Raw genomic sequence first — 21,193 nt, 5'->3', positions numbered from 1 at the left:
TATACTGTGGCATGTACTAACATAAAGGGGTTGTCCTGGACTTTAACATTTATGGTCCATTCTTAGGATAGGTCATAAATGTCTGATCGGTGGGGGTGCCACACCCAACACCTCTGCCGATCAGCGGTTCCTGGTGACGGCGGCCAGAACTGCTCAATTATGGAGCTGCACAGCTCCGACGATGGACTAGTGGCCACTGCCGGGTCCTGCATATCCGCCCCCTACTGATTTGAATAAGGAGTGGATGTGCAGTACCTCGCCGTGCCAACTATACTGTCAATGGAGCCATGCAACTCCGTAACTGAGCAGTTCCATCTGCCACCGCCTTCGGGAACAGTTGAGCGTCAAGGGTGCCAGGAGTCACACACCCAACGATCAGACATTGAAGGCCCAGTCTAAAGATAAGCAAACAATATTAAAGTCCAAGATAACCCCTATAATTTGTGGAATATGAAAAGGCTGAAAAAAATGTACTACTGCATATGGGGACTGATCGTAAAGTACCGTACCTGAGGATGAGTGCTGTTTTTTTTCAAAGGAAAACTTAATATTTTTTGAAACCTCATACAACATCGTAACTCACCTGTCCAGCACTGGCCTTGACTTCTTCCTTTATGGTCAGCTTTCTCTGTGCTAGTCCGCGCCAAGTTATTATGGTAACCTGGCCTACACCTCTGATGTGATAATCCAAGATCTTTTAAAGCTGGCCCAAGTGGATGCACACCACCTACTTATGGGAGAGCACTGTCACTGCACATTTAAAGGAAAGATAGCGCTGTAAGCGTGTAGGTCATACTGAGCATTTATGTAACCAGCAGAGGGAAAGCCGACAGCTGGGGGCAGATGAAAATGTCTGAACTATATTGGCCACCCATCCTAAAAATAGCAGCCCACAGCTGCCCCAGAAAAGGCACATGTATTAGATGCGCCAATTCTGGCACTTTGCCTGACTCTTCCCACTTGTCCTGGTACAGTGGCATGTTGAGTAATAGTTGGGGGGTTGATGTCACCTTTATATTGTCAGATGACATCGAGCCCACAACTTAGTAATGGAGAGGCATCTATAAGACGCCCCCATTGCTAACCCCATAGTCATATTGTATAAAAAAACAAACACCACCAGAATAAAGTCCTTTAGCCCCTTTACCACCTTAAACATATAGTTACGTCTAAGTTGGCCTACCCCTGTTTGCTGCGGGCTCCGGCGCCCACAAATTTTCAGGCACATCAGCTGATATGTACTCCTAACAGCTGTGATCCACCCTTGGCTGTTAGCATGTTAATGCAATACAATCCCTGACAGCAGCATTTAACACGTTAGTTCCAGAAGTGCGTCACTAGTCCTGCCCATCAGCGCTCGTGTCACATGACCGCTGGTCGCCGATGGGTTGTCACAACACCCCAGGGTCTGCAGCAGACACCTGTGGTCGTCATTGCTGGATAGCTATGAGCGCCGCCCAATATCTAGCCCTTATCTTTCTATCCATCTATCAATCTATCATCTATCTAATATCTATCTCTAATATCTATCTGTTTGTCTATCTATCTATCTATCTATCTATCTATCTATCTATCTATTTATCTTTCTATCCAAGCAGCTTGAGAAAGGTCCACATCCTGGACTGAAACGTCGCACATGGACCAATAAATCACATTCTTTTTTCCTATTGGAGTGCTGCCTCGTTTTTGGACTATAGTATGAGGTTTTGGTATATACCTGGGTGGATTTTTTGCACCCTTTGTTTTCTTTTGGTGCTGCTTTTTGTTTTCTTTTTCTATATTTATCATTCTAGCTATCATCTCTCTCTATCCCATATCTATTATCTAACTAGCTATCTGTCCCATCTCTATCGATCTATCTATCTATCCCATATCTATCTATCTATCTATCTATCTATCTATCTATCTATCTATCTATCTATCTATCTATCTATCACATATCTATTATCTATCTATCTATCTATCTATCTATCTAATTGTAAACTCACACTACAGATTGTCCCCATGTAGCCCTAACCTAGTAATACTCCACATTTTCTTGGAGTTCTACTTGTTTCTTTAGTATTTGACCCCTGGAGAAAGTGTCTCTTGTAATTGTGACATGTAGAGAATGAGATGTAACACAGTAAGTTACTGGTTATTGCTGTAGATGGCCACTAGGGGTAGCTAGCCTCAGAAATGAATCCATGGCTATCGAGCAGGAGCATTGTTGCTGCTAAGCTTCCAGGCACAGTACAATGCTGGGCAGCCCAGGACCCTGCACCCTGGAGCTAACAGCCTCCTTCCTGTCAGCCCTGCTGCCTTATAAAGGTAAATCTCTTCCTGTGATAATTATCAGGGGGGACACAGTGAGGGGAAGCTTCCACCTCCACACTTGTCCCCTGCCTGCAGTTCCTCCTGTGTCCTGACTTGCTGCCTCTCTCCTCTCTGGGTGTCCATGGAGAGATGGGAGAGGAGTGTTGACTGTCTGCTTCCTTGCAGTGGCTACCTGTCGTGTGGGTTGGACTCGGGGATTAACCCTTGCTGTGCTGCCCGGCAAACATTTGAACTTTCCCTCTTCCCCAGCCTCCTGTGATAAGCCTTGCCCCATGTGATGGCAGAGGACAAGGAGCAGGAGCTGGCAGCATCACTCAGAGCCCAGATGGAGCTGTTACATCAATGCGTCCAGTAAAAGTTCTTGGGAGACGTTGGATTATTTATCATCGTGGACGATTTTTATTCCATTTATTTAATTTTTTTATATATATATATTTTTTTTCTAAAGCCATATAGTCTGCACATGGTTTTATTAGTCACTGATGGGACTCTCCAACTACACCGAAATGTTTCGTGTCAATATTCTGTGGGTGGAAATCAGGAGTTAACCCATGTTGTGCTGTCTGGAGGACCAGAAGGAAACAGACTGGGCTGAGTAAGAAGCAAGATCTGGGTGAAGGACATCAACAAACACAGCTACTACTTCTGCAGCAGCAGCAGCTGACACTACAAGTACCAGCCTCTCCAACCTGTCCATACTGCTAACAGCCAGCAAAGGTAGGACATTGGCACCTTTAAACCTCACCTTTAATGACAGGTTGGCTTTGCGTATTTACTTCCACTCTGTGTTACATTCTGTCACCCACTTCCAGCAGGAAATGTAAGTTGTGCGCCCTCGCCGTGTCTCACACGCAGGCATCCCCGGCAGATGGGGATCAATCCCAGGGCTTTCATCGGGAGTCACATGCCGGGTGACACAAAGTGCTAGATGGGATCTGTCAGTAATAATAAGAGCCCGTCCCGATGAATGCCCTGTGCCCTGGCCGCAGCCCCGAGCCCGCGTGGAAATAGGGTCCTCAGTGTGAAGGATGGGATTATTGGCCGCCCTCCGCAGCGCACGCACCCTGCACGGTACACAGGCATCCAGCCTTATTATATGGCCATGGCGCAAATATTATTACTGCACATTAGGAGATGTAAGAGGTGAATACCGGGGCAGGGAAAACGGATCCACGGATAAGTGGTAAAAGCACAAATGCCATTATAGCCCTTCCTTATATCATTGTGACCGAGGTATGAATGAAGATACCGCCTAGAATAGAAAAGGCAGTCACATAAGATAATCACTAGCAAAACAGTGATGGACGAGGATGGAACTTTACTTACAGCAGTCTGTGTATAGAATATGAGCAAAGAATGTATGCTACACAAGCATCCCCTATCTGTGTGTGTGTGTGTGTGTATATATATATATATATATATATATATACATATATACTCTATTTACACGTCTAGCTATCTGATATTTAAAACAAAAATTGACAAAGGCTTTTTGGAGCTGAAAAGTTGCTTTTTTGCACACATGAAGTATTAAAAGTTTGTTCACTTTTTCATGTTACTATAGTATGCTTTCTTTGCATTTACCGTATATTATTTTGATACTGGGCTGTAACCTGCAGGCTGGCACTTATCACCTGCTTTTTGGTTAAGCGTGTGCTGAGTCATGTTTTATTTTGATTTTTAGCTATCTATTATCTATCTATCCCACATCTATCTATCTATCTATCTATCTATCTAGTTATAAAATAGATAAAAAATAAAAAATAGGCAGTACTCCAAAATTGGCAAAAATAAAAATAGCCCATGTGGTGTGGCACGCCATATGGACTATTAAAGATCCTTTTTCTTTTTTGCTAATTTTGTAGTGCTGTATATTTTTCATTTTTTGTCTATTTTTTAACTGGATATTTACTTGCAAGGTTTTGCACCCTACTTCATTTCTAAGATATTAGTGCTGATCTATCTATGTATCTATCTATCTATCTATCTATCTATCTATCTATCTATCTATCTATCTATCTATCTATCATCTATCTATCTATCCAATATCTATCTATCTATCTATCTATTATCCAGAAAAATGAAGGCAGCACTCCAATAGAAAAAATAAATGTGGTTTATTGGCCGATTTGCGACGTTTCCGTCCAGGATGTGGAGCTTTCTCAAGAAAGGTCCACATCCTGGACTGAAACGTCGCACATGGGCCAATAAACCACATTTATTTTTTCTATGGGAGTGCTGCCTTCATTTTTCTGGATAATAGCATGAGGTTTGGTATATACAGTGGGGGAAAAAAGTATTTAGTCAGTCAGCAATAGTGCAAGTTCCACCACTTAAAAAGATGAGAGGCGTCTGTAATTTACATCATAGGTAGACCTCAACTATGGGAGACAAACTGAGAAAAAAAAATCCAGAAAATCACATTGTCTGTTTTTTTATCATTTTATTTGCATATTATGGTGGAAAATAAGTATTTGGTCAGAAACAAAATTTCATCTCAATACTTTGTAATATATCCTTTGTTGGCAATGACAGAGGTCAAACGTTTTCTGTAAGTCTTCACAAGGTTGCCACACACTGTTGTTGGTATGTTGGCCCATTCCTCCATGCAGATCTCCTCTAGAGCAGTGATGTTTTTGGCTTTTCGCTTGGCAACACGGACTTTCAACTCCCTCCAAAGGTTTTCTATAGGGTTGAGATCTGGAGACTGGCTAGGCCACTCCAGGACCTTCAAATGCTTCATACGAAGCCACTCCTTCGTTGCCCTGGCGGTGTGCTTTGGATCATTGTCATGTTGAAAGACCTAGCCACGTTTCATCTTCAATGCCCTTGCTGATGGAAGGAGGTTTGCACTCAAAATCTCACGATACATGGCCCCATTCATTCTTTCATGTACCCGGATCAGTCGTCCTGGCCCCTTTGCAGAGAAACAGCCCCAAAGCATGATGTTTCCACCACCATGCTTTACAGTAGGTATGGTGTTTGATGGATGCAACTCAGTATTCTTTTTTCTCCAAACACAACAAGTTGTGTTTCTACCAAACAGTTCCAGTTTGGTTTCATCAGACCATAGGACATTCTCCCAAAACTCCTCTGGATCATCCAAATGCTCTCTAGCAAACTTCAGACGGGCCCGGACATGTACTGGCTTAAGCAGTGGGACACGTCTGGCACTGCAGGATCTGAGTCCATGGTGGCGTAGTGTGTTACTTATGGTAGGCCTTGTTACATTGGTCCCAGCTCTCTGCAGTTCATTCACTAGGTCCCCCCGCGTGGTTCTGGGATTTTTGCTCACCGTTCTTGTGATCATTCTGACCCCACGGGGTGGGGTTTTGCGTGGAGCCCCAGATCAAGGGAGATTATCAGTGGTCTTGTATGTCTTCCATTTTCTAATTATTGCTCCCACTGTTGATTTCTTCACTCCAAGCTGGTTGGCTATTGCAGATTCAGTCTTCCCAGCCTGGTGCAGGGCTACAATTTTGTTTCTGGTGTCCTTTGACAGCTCTTTGGTCTTCACCATAGTGGAGTTTGGAGTCAGACTGTTTGAGGGTGTGCACAGTTGTCTTTTTATACTGATAACAAGTTTAAACAGGTGCCATTACTACAGGTAATGAGTGGAGGAAAGAGGAGACTCTTAAAGAAGAAGTTACAGGTCTGTGAGAGCCAGAAATCTTGATTGTTTGTTTCTGACCAAATACTTATTTTCCACCATAATATGCAAAAAAATGATAAAAAAAACAGACAATGTGATTTTCTGGATTTTTTTTTCTCAGTTTGTCTCCCATAGTTGAGGTCTACCTATGATGTAAATTACAGACGCCTCTCATCTTTTTAAGTGGTGGAACTTGCACTATTGCTGACTGACTAAATACTTTTTTGCCCCACTGTACCTGGATGGATTTTTTGCACCCTTTGTTTTCTTTTTCTATATCTATCTATCTATCTATCTATCTATCTATCTATCTATCTATCTATCTATCTATCTATCCACATATATCTCTCTCCTATATACAAGTGCTTGTCACAAAATTAGAATATCATCAAAAAGTTAATTTATTTCAGTTCTTCGATATAAAAGTGAATCTCATATATTATATAGAGTCATTACACACAGAGTGATCTATTTCAAGTGTTTATTTCTGTTAATGTTGATGATTACAGCTTACAGTCAATGAAAACCCAAAAGTCATTATCTCAGTAAATTAGAATAATTATCAAAAAACACCTGCAAAGGCTTCCTAATCCTAAGCATTTAAAAAGGACCCTTAAGGTACCGTCACACATAACGATATCGTTGCTTTTTGTGACGTAGCAACGATATCGTTAACAAAATCGTTATGTGTCACAGCGACCAACGATCAGGCCCCTGCTGGGAGATCGTTGGTCGCTGGGGAAAGTCCAGAACTTTATTTCGTCGCTGGATCACCCGCTGACATCGCTGAATCGGCATGTGTGACACAGATTCAGCGATGTCTTCACTGGTAACCAGGGTAAACATCGGGTTACTAAGCGCAGGGCCGCGCTTAGTAACCCGATGTTTACCCTGGTTACCAATGTAAAAGTAAAAAAAAAATACACTACATACTTACATTCCTGTCACGTTCCTCAGCGTCAGCTTCCCTGCGTCCCCCCAGTGTCAGCGCCGGCCAGCCGTAAAGCAAAGCACAGCGGTGACGTCACCGCTCTGCTTTCCGGCAAGCTCGCTTACACAGAGCAGGGAAGCTGAGGCCGGGGGAGGCGACAGGAATGTAAGTATGTAGGGGTTTTTTTTTACTTTTACAATGGTGACCAGGGTAAACATCGGGTTACTAAGCGTGGCCCTGCGCTTAGTAACCCGATGTTTACCCTGGTTACCCGGGACTTGGGATCGTTGGTCGCTGTAGAGCTGTCTGTGTGACAGCTCTCCAGCGACCAAACAGCGATGCTGCAGCGATCGGCATCATTGTCTAGATCGCTGCAGCGTCGCTTAATGTGACGGCACCTTTAGTCTGTTTCAGTAGGCTCCACAATCATGGGGAAGACTGCTGACTTGACTGATGTCCAGAAGGCAGTCACTGACACACTCTACAAGGAGGGTAAGCCACAAAAGGTCATTGCTAAAGAAGCTGGCTGTTCACAGAGTGCTGTATCCAAGCATATTAATGGAAAGTTGAGTGGAAGGAAAAACTATGGTATAAGAAGGTGCTCAAGTGACCGGGATAACCGCAGCCTTGAAAGGATTGTTAAGATAAGGCCATTCAAAAATGTGTGGGAGATTCACAAGGAGTGGACTGCTGCTGGAGTCATTGCTTCAAGAGCCACCACACACAGATGTATCCAGGACATGGGCTACAAGTGTCGCTTTTCTTGTGTCAAGCCAGTCATGACCAATAGACAATGCCAGAAGCGTCTTACCGGGGCCAAGGAAAAAAATAACTGCATTGTTGCTCAGTGGTCCAAGGTGTTGTTTTCAGGTGAAAGTAAATTTTGCATTTCATTTGGAAATCAAGGTCCCAGAGTCTGGAGGAAGAGTGGAGAGGCCACAATCCAAGCTGCTGGAGGTCTGGTGTGAAGTTTCCACAATCAGTGATGGTTTCAGGAGCCATGTCATCTGCTGGTGTAGGTCCACTGTGTTTTATCAAGACCAAAGTCAGCGCAGCCGTCTACCAGGAAATATTACAGCACTTCATGCTTCCCTCTGCCAACAAGCTTATTGGAGATGGAAATTTCATTCTCCAGCAGGACTTGGCACCTGTCCACACTGCCAAAAGTACCAATACCTGGTTTAAGAACTGTGCTTGATTGGCCAGCCAACTCACCTGACATTAACCCCCTAGAGAATCTATGGGGTATTGTCAAGAGGAAGATGAGAGACACCAGACCCAACAATGCAGACAAGCTGAAGGCTGCTATCAAAGCAACCTGGGCTTCCATAACCCCTCAGCAGTGTCACAGGCTCATCACCTCCATGCCACGCCGCATTGATGCAGTAATTGATGCCAAACAAGCCCCGACCAAGTATTAAGTGCATTTACTGAACATACATTTCAGTAGGCCAACAGTTCAGATTTTAAGCTGGTGTTATAAAGTATTCTAATTTACTGAGATAATGACTTTTGGGTTTTCATTGGCTGTAAGCCATAATCATCAACATTAACAGAAATAAACACATGAAATAGATCACTCTGTAATGACTCTATATAATATATGAGTTTCACTTTTTGTATTGAAGAACTGAAATAAATTAACTTTTTGATGATATTCTAATTTTGTGAGAAGCACCTGTATATATAAATCCCCCAAATTAGGCAGTACATCCAAAATAGTGAAAAAAGTAAGTATCATTTATTCACCACCACCAGTTTCATCTCTCTCTGTGGAGCCTTTCTCAAGCATTATCTTCTTAAAGGGAACCTGTCACCAGAAAAAAACGCTATTAACCTGTAGATATGGGGTTAATCTGCAGTTTAATAGCGTTATTATGCTGAATAGCGCCTGCACTTAGGGTAACTCTACAGGAGAAAATGAACTTTATTGCCCCCGGCAGCGTCAATGTTTCAGTCATGGGGGTGGTGCCATTTTTTTTGGTGACAGGTTTCCTTTAAGAAAGGCTCCATACAGAGAGCTGAAAAGTAGCTAGTGTTGATGAATAGAGGATCCTTACTTTTTCACTAATTTGGATGTGCCGCTTCTCTTTTTTGGATTTTTATACCTTTAATAGGAAACTTTGCCAGTTTCTTTGGGGGAGTCATGCACCCATTCAGTGCTGCTGTTTTTCTGTATATATATATATATATATATATATATATATGTGTGTGTGTGTGTACACAGGGGTGCTTGTGCATGCTTACATTGCCTAATCATGATAAGTTGTTGCTATTATAAGTGGATACGTAGACAAAGCCTGGGCCACGATGCAATGGTCATGAGACTTTACACAGATGGACTTTTTCTTTTTATGGACTTTTACTTTTGGGGAGTTATTAAAGATTAGGTATATTCAAGAGAACCATGCAGAGTGGTATACCTATCTCTGCAAATATATACATATAGAGAGAGAGACAAAAAAAAACACAGCAGCACACATGCATGAATCTAGGCCAAGTGAAAACATAGACAAACATTTAATATAGATTATACTTTTCAAAAAATTTTTTTTCATAAAACTTACAGTAATAGATGAAAATGAAGGTTCTTAGCGCATAAATTGGCCAATTCATGTATGCCCATCAACCACGGCAAGGTGACCTCCCTCTGATGGGTCCTACTCTACTGTACATGCCACTTTTGGGCCACCAGCCCACATGTGCTGCTGTGTTCTTTTTTTGTCTATATAATACAGTTTTGCAGAGTGCACCTGTTCACAGTAGGAGTGCTGGTTGTTTTTTTTGTATATATATATATATATATATATATATATATATAGTGTATACAATATTTAGATGTATTATTTATAACTCAGCTGTATATAATATTTATAGATATATTATTTATAACTCAACTGTGAATAAATATTAAATAACCCATCAATGCTGCATCTAACAAGCAGCACTGCTACAGAATATCTGGCAAAGTCTTCTCAGCTGTGTAGGATAAATCTCAGCTCGTCTACATCTAAGACCGGATTCATGGTCCGAGTGTGGACCCCAATGTCTGGGCTGGCAGTGGGTGACCTGATACAAACACATATGTGCCTGTGAGGCTGCTGAGTTCTGGTCAGGAGACCCACTCCCAGTCTGGAAGCCATGGTCCATACTGTAAATGTGACTATGGACATGTCTGCACACTGTGCTGACAAACTTAGCTGCACTGTGTATCTACATCGTCTCGGCTCCTATGACATCTGACAATGTGTAATATCCCAGCACTGCTATATCCGATAAGCATAGTGATCACTATCTGGCAAAGTCAGCTCTGCAATATAATAATATAATGCAGATGAATAGGGTGGCATTGCAACAAGCAGAGTACTGTGACTGTGCGGTCCTTACAATAACAGCTCTGCTGCATTTATCGAACACAGTCCGCTTTCATTTTACCAACTTAGCTCTTAGTAACCTAAGCTCCACTGTGTACATTGCCTCAGGTCCTCTTCACAAATCACTGGCAAATGCCTGCAGATGACTTCTACCAAGGAAAGTCTGCGAAATGTTCCACTGCTCTGTGATACATCACTAACAATTCACGGGAAAGCCCTATTTTTTACTGTTTAGTTTAAGGAGGTCTGACGATTTGACAATTGAGTTAATTTAACTGAACGGTTAAAGAAGTCAGACTTAGCTGTACATATGTGTATTGTTAACCCCTATCCGACATCGGCGTAATCGTATGCAGATGTCGCACTCCCTCCCTTTAATGTGAGATCCAGTGCAGAGCCCTGCATCAGCTGTTTTGAACTACTGACATGTGCCGCTAACAGCCACGGGTGGACTCACGATCCACCCACGGCTGTTAAGTAGTTAAATGTCGCTGTCAAACTCTGATAGCGGCATTTAACACGTGCGTCAAGGCATGCGCTCCGGAAATCCCGCCCATCGGCGCCCGTGTCACATCGGGTCGCCGATGGGTTGGCATGACAACCAAACGACTCCAGCAGACCTCTATGGGTGTTGATGCCTTATTGCTATGAGCGTCGCCCGGTGGTTGGCGCTCATAGCAAGTGAGCAATTCTGCTGCATACAGGCGATCTGATCATCGCCTGTATTTAGCAGAGCCGATCGGGATATGGCAGCTTGAAGCAAGTCAAAGGTAAAAAAGAAGTTTTTAAAAATATAAAAAAATATATATAAAAGTTCAAATCACCCCCCATTCGCTCCATTCAAAATAGAACAATAAAAAAAAAATCGAAAATACACATATTTGGAATCGCTGCGTTCAGAATGGCCCGATCTAGCAATATAAAAAAAGAATTAACCCGATCACTTAAGCGCGTAATGATAAAAAAAGTCAAAATGCCAGGACTACATTTTTTGGTCACCGCAACATTGCAATAAAATGCAATAACGGGCGATCAAAAGAATCTATCTGGAGAGTGGAGACGCAATGGGTATCGGGAAATGGAACAATTTTTTTTTAACAAAGTTTGGATTTTTTTTCGCCACTTAGATAAAAAAGAACCTAGACATGTTTGGTGTCTATGAACTCGTAATGACCTGGAGAAACATAATGGCCGGTCAGTTTTAGCATTTAGTGAACATGGTAAAAAAAAAAAAAAACAACTGTGGGATTGCACTTTTTTGCAATTTCAGCGCACTTGGAATTTTTTTCTCCCTTTTTCCAGTACACGATATGTTAAAATCAATGGTGTAGTTCAAAAGTACAACTCGTCCAGCAAAAAACAAGCCCTCACATGACCATATTGACCGAAAAGTCAAGAAGGGAAGAAGGAGAGCAAAAAAACAAAAACGCAAAAACGAATATACCTTTGGGGGTTAAGGGGTTATAGGAGATCGCATATCTATCTATCTATCTAGAGATTCAAAAAAATGGAGGCAGCACACCATCCATGGCTGTGATGGGCTACTAAATAGAAGCCCCTCTATTTTTGACCGTGAATGGTGTGCTGCCTCCATTTTTTGAATCTCTATATAAGGTTTGGTACATACCTGGGGGCCTTGCACCCCAATTGTGGTTTTCTGTGCTGCTCTTACTCTCTTGATTTTTTTAAAATCTATCTATGGATCATTTTGGAAACAAGTCCTGTGGACTGATGAGGTAAAATAGAACTCTTTGGCCACAATGATCAAAGGTATTTTGGAGAAAAAAAGGGCACAGAATTTCAGGAAAAGAATATCTCGCCAACCATTAAGGATAGGGGTGGATCAATCATGCATCGGGGTTGTGTTGCAGCCAATGGTACAGGGAACATTTCATGGGTAGAGAGAAGAATGAATTCAATGAAATTTCAATAAACTCTTGATACAAACATAGCACCACCTGTAAAACAGCTGAAGTTGAAAACAGGATGGCTTCCACAAATGTAACATAGTAACATAGTTAGTAAGGCCGAAAAAAGACATTTGTCCATCCAGTTCAGCCTATATTCCATCATAATAAATCCCCAGATCTACGTCCTTCTACAGAACCTAATTGTATGATACAATATTGTTCTGCTCCAGGAAGACATCCAGGCCTCTCTTGAACCCCTCGACTGAGTTCGCCATCACCACCTCCTCAGGCAAGCAATTCCAGATTCTCACTGCCCTAACAGTAAAGAATCCTCTTCTATGTTGGTGGAAAAACCTTCTCTCCTCCAGACGCAAAGAATGCCCCCTTGTGCCCGTCACCTTCCTTGGTATAAACAGATCCTCAGCGAGATATTTGTATTGTCCCCTTATATACTTATACATGGTTATTAGATCGCCCCTCAGTCGTCTTTTTTCTAGACTAAATAATCCTAATTTCGCTAATCTATCTGGGTATTGTAGTTCTCCCATCCCCTTTATTAATTTTGTTGCCCTCCTTTGTACTCTCTCTAGTTCCATTATATCCTTCCTGAGCACCGGTGACCAAAACTGGACACAGTACTCCATGTGCGGTCTAACTAGGGATTTGTACAGAGGCAGTATAATGCTCTCATCATGTGTATCCAGACCTCTTTTAATGCACCCCATGATCCTGTTTGCCTTGGCAGCTGCTGCCTGGCACTGGCTGCTCCAGGTAAGTTTATCATTAACTAGGATCCCCAAGTCCTTCTCCCTGTCAGATTTACCCAGTGGTTTCCCATTCAGTGTGTAATGGTGACATTGATTCCTTCTTCCCATGTGTATAACCTTACATTTATCATTGTTAAACCTCATCTGCCACCTTTCAGCCCAAGTTTCCAACTTATCCAGATCCATCTGTAGCAGAATACTATCTTCTCTTGTATTAACTGCTTTACATAGTTTTGTATCATCTGCAAATATCGATATTTTACTGTGTAAACCTTCTACCAGATCATTAATGAATATGTTGAAGAGAACAGGTCCCAATACTGACCCCTGCGGTACCCCACTGGTCACAGCGACCCAGTTAGAGACTATACCATTTATAACCACCCTCTGCTTTCTATCACTAAGCCAGTTACTAACCCATTTACACACATTTTCCCCCAGACCAAGCATTCTCATTTTGTGTACCAACCTCTTGTGCGGCACGGTATCAAACGCTTTGGAAAAATCGAGATATACCACGTCCAATGACTCACCGTGGTCCAGCCTATAGCTTACCTCTTCATAAAAACTGATTAGATTGGTTTGACAGGAGCGATTTCTCATAAACCCATGCTGATATGGAGTTACACAGTTATTCTCATTGAGATAATCCAGAATAACATCCCTCAGAAACCCTTCAAATATTTTACCAACAATAGAGGTTAGACTTACTGGCCTATAATTTCCAGGTTCACTTTTAGAGCCCTTTTTGAATATTGGCACCACATTTGCTATGCGCCAGTCCTGCGGAACAGACCCTGTCGCTATAGAGTCCCTAAAAATAAGAAATAATGGTTTATCTATTACATTACTTAGTTCCCTTAGTACTCGTGGGTGTATGCCATCCGGACCCGGAGATTTATCTATTTTAATCTTATTTAGCCGGTTTCGCACCTCTTCTTGGGTTAGATTGGTGACCCTTAATATAGGGTTTTCATTGTTTCTTGGGATTTCACCTAGCATTTCATTTTCCACCGTGAATACCGTGGAGAAGAAGGTGTTTAATATGTTAGCTTTTTCCTCGTCATCGACAACCATTCTTTCCCCACTATTTTTTAAGGGGCCTACATTTTCAGTTTTTATTCTTTTACTATTGATATAGTTGAAGAACAGTTTGGGATTAGTTTTACTCTCCTTAGCAATGTGCTTCTCTGTTTCCTTTTTGGCAGCTTTAATTAGTTTTTTAGATAAAGTATTTTTCTCCCTATAGTTTTTTAGAGCTTCAATGGTGCCATCCTGCTTTAGTAGTGCAAATGCTTTCTTTTTACTGTTAATTGCCTGTCTTACTTCTTTGTTTAGCCACATTGGGTTTTTCCTATTTCTAGTCCTTTTATTCCCACAAGGTATAAACCGCTTACACTGCCTATTTAGGATGTTCTTAAACATTTTCCATTTATTATCTGTATTCTTATTTCTGAGGATATTGTCCCAGTCTACCAGATTAAGGGCATCTCTAAGCTGGTCAAACTTTGCCTTCCTAAAGTTCAGTGTTTTTGTGACTCCCTGACAAGTCCCCCTAGTGAAAGACAGGTGAAACTGCACAATATTGTGGTCGCTATTTCCTAGATGCCCAACCACCTGCAGATTTGTTATTCTGTCAGGTCTATTAGATAGTATTAGGTCTAAAAGTGCTGCTCCTCTGGTTGGATTCTGCACCAATTGTGAAAGATAATTTTTCTTGGTTATTAGCAGAAACCTGTTGCCTTTATGGGTTTCACAGGTTTCTGTTTCCCAGTTAATATCCGGGTAGTTAAAGTCCCCCATAACCAGGACCTCATTATGGGTTGCAGCTTCATCTATCTGCTTTAGAAGTAGACTTTCCATGGTTTCTGTTATATCTGAGTATGTTTTCCTGGATCTTCTTCTTCTGGATCTTCTTTAGGATCCTGGATCCTAAACACAAATCAAAATCCACAATAGACTACCTTAAAAGGCGCAAGCTGAAGGTTTTACAATGGCCTTCACAGTCCCCTGATCTGAACATCATTGAAAATCTGTGGCTAGACCTCAAAATAGCAGAGGATACAAGACGACCCAGGAATCTCACAGAACTGGAAGAATGGAAAGACTCTTGGCTGGCTACAGAATGGGGTGCTACTAGATACTGACCATTCAGGGTTCCCAAACTTTTGCATCAGCCCTTTTTACTTTTTTAACTTTTAAAATGTTAAAGATGAAAATATATATACATTTTTTGGCCTAAAATACAAAGGAAATGTGTCATCTTTAGACCTTTTAGAGATCATTTAATCTTCAAATCTCTTAGCTGTTCATAATAACAGTAATTTTGACAATGGAGCTCAAACTTATACATGCCAGATGCCTATTATCTATCTATCTATCTATCTATCTATCTATCTATCTATCTATCTATCTATCTATCCATCCATCTATCCGTCTATCATCTATCTATCTATCTATCTATCTATCTATCCGTCTATTATCTATCTATCTATCTATCTATCTATCTATCTATCTATCTATCTATCTATCCGTCTATCATCTATCTATCTATCTATCTAATATTTATCTAATTATCTATTATCTATCTAATCTATCTAATATCTATCTATCTATTATTTATCTATTATCTATCTATCTATCTATCTATCTATCTATCTATCTATCTATCTATCCATCCGTCTATCATGTATCTATCTATCTATCTATCTATCTATCTCTCTATCTCATATCTATCTATCTATATATCTAATATTTATCTATCTATCTATCTATCTATCTATCTATCTATCTATCTATCTATCTATCTCATATCTATATCTATCTATCTATCTATCTATCTCATATCTATATCTATCTATCTATCTAATATTTATCTATCTATCTATCTATCTATCTATTATTTATCTATCCCATATCTATCTATCTATCTATCTATCTATCTATCTATCTATCTATCTATCTAATCTATCTATCTATCTATCATCTATCTCTCTATCTATCATGTATCTATCTATCTATCTATCTATCTATCTATCTATCTATTTATCTATCTATCTATCATGTATCTGTCTATCTATCTGTGGGTTTTGCAGCTTGGCATGGTCTTGGCTGTGTTATCATGTTGAGAAACAGATCTATTTTCATGTCAAGGCTCATATTTATTGGATGAGGGAGTACCAGGAGTGTCTTAGGTAATTAGGTGTGCGTGTGACAGATCCCCTGACCAAGGTGTATGTGGAATCATTTAATTTTAATAAGCCTGTATCTAAGTACCATGTATTGAAGACGGCCATGCAATCCTCTGCTGGAATGCAGTGTGTTAATCACACTTTGATGAAACCTGCTGTGCTGTGTAACCTTTCAAATATCGAGACCAATGTTACACATTTAGCAACTAAGTCTGAAATTAGATTTCCAGAGCTGTGTGTGATCTAGATTCAAAGTGAGACATTTGCCGTGTGCTTCACGGAGGTTGGTTTTGAACATTGCGAATATTTCGGCAATATCTGCGCCCTAATGCTGCGCTATTTGAAGTTTTACTCTCTTTGGGTGATGATTAGGAGTTTCTTCCCAAGAGGGAGGTGTGGACGCAGCGAGGTATTCCTTTCCACCATCAACAGCAAAACCAAGAACAAGTATCTGAGTCAAGGGCAATGGGAAGGAAGGTGGAAGAAAGGGAATATCAGATTGTGGTGGACTAGATGGAAGGGCTAAAAATAAAGATGAGCAGAAAGATGCTTCATTGGGTTATTAGGAGGGTAGAACATATATATAAATATAAGAAAGCAAAAGCCATACATATATAACTAATAACCTAACATAAAGGTGAAGCAGGGATACATGGTGGCTGGATAAAGATAACGCAGGTCAAATTGTGCCTAGAACTCTGCCGTGAAAAATCACTTCTACTGCACGGAGTAGGGTGGAATGTTTCCTATACAGTTGTATAAAAATAAAAACAAAGACAAATACTCAAATGTTTGCCAAAAGAAACCCCTCCATTTTAATGTTTATTTACATATTAAATTGATCGTAAACTCTGTGTTCGAACATTGTAATTTTGATATACAAGTACCAAGTAACCATGGTGCCCCAGAGCAGACCTTGTAATAGGATCCCACTCCACCATGGCGACCTTCACTAGACAGTTCAGCTTCTGATTATTTGTGAAACAGAGAAGTCACTGTGCAGCAATCATGCACACAGTGATGTTTTAATAGAGACATAATGCACACAGTGATGTCATAGAACAGACATAATGCACACAGTGATGTCATAAAACAGGCATAATGCACACAGTGATGTTATAATAGAGACATAATGCACACAGTGATGTCATAGAACAGGTATAATGCACACAGTGATGTCATAAAACAGACATAATGTACACAGCGATGTTATAATAGAGACATAATGCACACAGTGATGTCATAGAACAGCCATAATGCACATAGTGGTGTTGTAATAGAGACATAATACACACAGTAATGTCATAGAACAGGCGTAATGCACCGTGATGTCATAAAACAGGCATAATGCACACAGTGATGTTATAATAGAGACATAATGCACACAGTGATGTCATAGAACAGGCATAATGCACACAGTGATGTCATAGAACAGGCATAATGCACACAATGATGTCACAGTACAGACATAATGCACACAGTGATGTTATAGTAGAGACTTAATGCACACAGTGATGTAATAGAACAGGCATAGTGCACACTGTAATGTCATAGAACAGGCATAGTGCACACAGTGATATGGCATAATGCACACAGTGATGTCATAAAACAGGCATAATGCACACAGTGATGTTATAATAGAGACATAATGCACACAGTGATGTTATAATAGAGACATAATGCACACAGTGATGTCATAGAACAGGCATAATGCACACAGTGATGTCATAAAACAGACATAATGCACACAGTGATGTTATAATAGAGACATAATGCACACAGTGATGTCATAGAACAGACATAATGCACACAATGATGTCACAGTACAGACATAATGCACACAGTGATGTTATAATAGAGACATAATGCACACAGTGATGTCATAGAACAGGCATAATGCACACAGTGATGTCATAAAACAGACATAATGCACACAGTGATGTCATAAAACAGGCATAATGCACACAGTGATGTTATAATAGAGACATAATGCACACAGTGATGTCATAGAACAGGCATAATGCACACAATGATGTCACAGTACAGACATAATGCACACAGTGATGTTATAATAGAAGCATAATGCACACAGTAATGTAATAGAACAGGCATAGTGCACACTGTAATGTCATAGAACAGGCATAGTGCACACAGTGATATGGCATAATGCACACAGTGATGTCATAAAACAGGCATAATGCACACAGTGATGTTATAATAGAGACATAATGCACACAGTGATGTCATAGAACAGGCATAATGCACACAGTGATGTCATAAAACAGACATAATGCACACAGTGATGTTAAAATAGAGACATAATGCACACAGTGATGTCATAGAACAGGCATAATGCACATGGTGGTGTTATAATAGAGACATAATAATGTCATAGAACAGGCGTAATGCACACAGTGATGTTATAGAACAGACATAATGCACACAGTGATGTCATAAAACAGGTATAATGCACACAGTGATGTTATAATAGAGACATTATGCACACAGTGATGTCATAGAACAGGCATAATGCACACAGTGATGTCATAAAACAGACATAATGCACACGGTGATGTTATAATAGAGACATAATGCAGACAGTGATGTCATAGAACAGGCATAATGCACATGGTGGTGTTATAATAGAGACATAATACACACAGTAATGTCATAGAACAGGCATAATGCACACAGTGATGTCATAAAACAGGTATAATGCACACAGTGATGTTATAATAGAGACATGCACACAGTGATGTCATAGAACAGGCATAATGCACACAGTGATGTCATAAAACAGACATAATGCACACAGTAATGTTATAATAGAGACATAATGCAGACAGTGATGTCATAGAACAGGCATAATGCATATAGTGGAGTTATAATAGAGACATAATGCACACAGTGATGTCATAGAACAGGCATAATGCACACAGTGATGTCATAGAACAGGCATAATGCACACAATGATGTCACAGTACAGACATAATGCACACAGTGATGTTATAATAGAGACATAATGCACACAGTGATGTAATAGAACAGGCATAGTGCACACTGTAATGTCATAGAACAGGTATAGTGCACACGGTGATATGGCATAATGCACACAGTGATGTCATAAAACAGGCATAATGCACACAGTGATGTTATAATAGAGACATAATGCACACAGTGATGTCATAGAACAGGCATAATGCACACAATGATGTCATAAAACAGACATAATGCACACAGTGATGTTAAAATAGAGACATAATGCACACAGTGATATCATAGAACAGGCATAATGCACATAGTGGTGTTATAATAGAGACATAATACACACAGTAATATCATAGAACAGGCGTAATGCACACAGTGATGTTATAGAACAGGCATAATGCACACAGTGATGTCATAAAACAGGCATAATGCACACAGTGATGTTATAATAGAGACATTATGCACACAGTGATGTCATAGAACAGGCATAATGCACACAGTGATGTCATAAAACAGACATAATGCACACAGTGATGTTATAATAGAGACATAATGCGGACAGTGATGTCATAGAACAGGCATAATGCATATAGTGGAGTTATAATAGAGACATAATACACACAGTGATGTCATAGAACAGGCATGCACACAGTGATGTCACAGTACAGGCATAATGTACACAGTGATGTTATAATAGAGACATAATGCACACAGTGATGTAATAGACCAGGCATAGTGCACACTGTGATGTCATAGAGCAGGCATAATGCACACAGTGATATCATGGCATAATGCACACAGTGATGTTATAGAACAGGCATAATAAACACAGTGATGTCACAGTACAGACATTATTTATACAGTGATGCCACAGTATAGCCATAATGCACAAAGAGATGTCATAGTACAGGCATAATGCATGCAGCAATGTCATATTACAGGTACAATGCACACAGTGATGTCACAGTACAACCATAATTTATACAGTGATGACACATAATAGTATATAGTATATAGTATAGTATAGTATATAAGGGGACAATACAAATATCTCGCTGAGGATCTGTTTATACCAAGGAAGGTGACGGGCACAAGGGGGCATTCTTTGCGTCTGGAGGAGAGAAGGTTTTTCCACCAACATAGAAGAGGATTCTTTACTGTTAGGGCAGTGAGAATCTGGAATTGCTTGCCTGAGGAGGTGGTGATGGCGAACTCAGTCGAGGGGTTCAAGAGAGGCCTGGATGTCTTCCTGGAGCAGAACAATATTGTATCATACAATTAGGTTCTGTAGAAGGACGTAGATCTGGGGATTTATTATGATGGAATATAGGCTGAACTGGATGGACAAATGTCTTTTTTCGGCCTTACTAACTATGTTACTATGTTACTATGTTACATAGGCACAATGCACACAGAGAAGTCATATTACAGCCATATTTCAAATAGTAATGTCACAGTACAGGCATCATTTATAGAGTGATGTCACAGTACAGGCATAACGCAGACAGAGATGTCACAGTACAGGCATCATTTATACAGTGATGACACATTACAGTCATAATGCACACAGAGATGTCACAGTACAGGCATCATTTATACAGTGATGACACATTACAGTCATAATGCACACAGAGATGTCACAGTACAGGCATCATTTATACAGTGATGACAGTGCAGGCATAATTCACACAGCAATGTCATATTACAGCCATAAATCACATAGTGATGTCACAGTACAGTTGTAATGCACATTATGAAATTAAAGCACAGGAAAAATGCACGCAAGGTCACTGTCTGCACCATGACATCTCAGCATGGAAAATAAATATAATGATGTCACAGGTAGGCATTGCATGCCAAAACAAGGATTATGCAATGATATCTTAATGTAATAATTGATGAAGTAATGTGACAGTAAAACCGTGATAAGAACAGCAAGGGTAACTATAGTAAAACTTAGGATCAGGTCATATTCCATTACCCATAACCACTTTCATTGTTCATAGCCATTACTAACTGCACCTTATACCTCCTATACAATGGGCCCGCAGTAGCTGAGTCCCA

The 21,193-nt window shown here is 40.4% G+C and overlaps 1 protein-coding gene across 2 annotated transcripts in view; it reads left to right on the top strand.

The window, feature by feature from the left end:
• The first annotated feature begins 2,231 nt into the window (after positions 1–2,231).
• The window catches only part of ZNF385B (zinc finger protein 385B), a 724,391-nt gene continuing 705,429 nt past the window's right edge, over positions 2,232–21,193 (top strand). For both annotated transcript variants that reach the window (XM_069733222.1, XM_069733221.1), the window contains exon 1: positions 2,232–3,033. The gene's annotated coding sequence lies outside the window, so the exon portion shown is untranslated. The remainder of the gene's footprint in view (positions 3,034–21,193) is intronic.

Source organism: Ranitomeya imitator, chromosome 7, assembly GCF_032444005.1.
Source record: "Ranitomeya imitator isolate aRanImi1 chromosome 7, aRanImi1.pri, whole genome shotgun sequence".
Taxonomy (NCBI): domain Eukaryota; kingdom Metazoa; phylum Chordata; class Amphibia; order Anura; family Dendrobatidae; genus Ranitomeya; species Ranitomeya imitator.
The sequence above is the reverse complement of the archived record's forward strand: the minus strand, read 5'-3'. Positions and strand labels throughout refer to the sequence as shown.